Genomic DNA, 2000 nt, shown 5'->3' with positions numbered 1-2000 from the left:
GGCTGGCATGGCAACAGTGCCCCCATCGTCACTGCTGACGCCATCAAGCGGCAACCTGACGAAGCGCCACTATACCCGACTCAACCCAGCTACTCCTAGACGCTGACAACCCGACACCACAGCCTTGTAACATTACCATTGTACCCTTGGGGGGTTGGCATGTAAAACCCCCCAGGAGCCCTCATGCATATGGGCAAGCACACAGGAAATAGCCAACCGATTAGCGGAACACACACACCCAAGGAGAAAGAGCAGCCTAAGCCCTGGCCAGCCTCCCTCCTTCCTCCAAACAGCTCTAGGAGTAACCCTGTACTGTCGCATATCAACTACACTCGGCAGGACTAGGGGTGTTATCTCTCCGGATAGCCCCGAACCTAGGAATCTCTTGTGTCCCACGCTTGCTCATGCCGACCTCGCCTCTGGAGCCCACCAGTGCCCTCGAACCTCCTCCTCTCTTTAGCCATCCCATGGCATCTGTCATGCGCCCACCATGACAAGAGTAGAGATAGAGATAGAGACTACTACTATCAATGTGTTGGCTCGTGTGTTGGAATGGACCCAAAGTAGTAGAATAATACTTGTTCATGGGCTTGAAATATAAACACTCTAGTTTTGATATACATGTGTCAGCAGACATGACAGCTTGTCCATGGAAGTTGAACCACGGTGACCATCACGTTTCTTGTTTCTACCACTGCCACACCCACACGCGATTCCCACGACGCCGCTCCAACCCACGGCATGACTTCCCCCGACATGCGCCTCATCCCTCTCGGACCCACCGCTCCCCTGCCTTTGTGTGCACGACATGCAGGCTAGCTGAACTGCGGCGACCATCAACTTTCTACCACAGCCACACCCGATTGGACGTGGTTTGCCTGATCCGCTCCTGTGCTCCGATCCGTACTCCTGCACCATCGAATTTTCATCCAGCAACTGTGACACATTTTGTCCCGGGCATCAATCCTCAGCTAGAGTACTTCTGTAGTACACGTAGTACCTGCCGATGTGACCATCTATGCCTCATAACACCTCGACGCCCAGCTGTGGCACCCTCGCCACACCCACGCCACCACAGGTCGGTTCATCTCGAACGAGTGAGTCGCGAACCACGCCACCACCATGAGAATGACATGTGGGCCAGCCGCATTTATGGTCCGCATGTCATTGACTCATAGGCCGGTGCACTAAGACACTGAAGCTCGGTCTCGTGGGCCCCGAGAGGGAAAAGTAACTCCTGCGGCAGGCCTTGTGGTGCTCCCGCAGTACGAGCTCGTGCCAAACCCGGAATTTGTTTCTTACTACTACCAACTAGTAAGGTACACGTGCATTGCACACATGAGATTCTGGTGGTTTGTGCATTATGCTTAAGGGCCTATTTGGTTTGCAGCCTAAGGTTGCCACGCCTAAGCTTAGGTGTGGCACAATATCTTAGGCATGTGTTTAGTTCATTTCCACACTTGTGGCTTGCCACACTTTTCTAGCTACAGGGTCCACATGCCATAGACTCAACTTCTTGACAAATCTTGCCACACTTGTGGTGGCCATTTTGGGGTTGTTCGGTTCTAGGCCTAGCATTGCCACACTTTGCCACACATTTTTTCCAAGCTTTCCTAAGGTTAGTTCATCAAAATGAAAGCCACAAGTTGGCAAGCCTAAGGGAATCTTGCCACATTTTTTGTGTGTATGCCATGTCGGGTCCAAGTGTGGCTTACCTAAGGTGTGGCTTGAACCAAACACTCACCTAAGTTAGTCAAACTTGCCTAACTTTAGGTGTGGCAACATTTGGCAAAGTTAATCACAAACCAAACTGACCCAGTTAGCCACACTTTTTGTGGTAGCCACACTTTGCCTAAGCTTAGTTGTGGCAAAGTTCAACCATGGAGTCTTCTAGATTCTACATGTGTGGTAGAATCTGGTGGAATGTAGATGATATCCAATGGCCAGTAGTGCTCGGATTTGCCATCTTTGTACAATCGGATTGGCTTCATCCAACGACC

The sequence above is a fragment of the Triticum dicoccoides genome, chromosome 6B (assembly GCF_002162155.2).
Source record: "Triticum dicoccoides isolate Atlit2015 ecotype Zavitan chromosome 6B, WEW_v2.0, whole genome shotgun sequence".
NCBI classification, from domain to species: Eukaryota; Viridiplantae; Streptophyta; class Magnoliopsida; order Poales; family Poaceae; genus Triticum; species Triticum dicoccoides.
Note: the sequence above shows the minus strand (reverse complement) of the source record.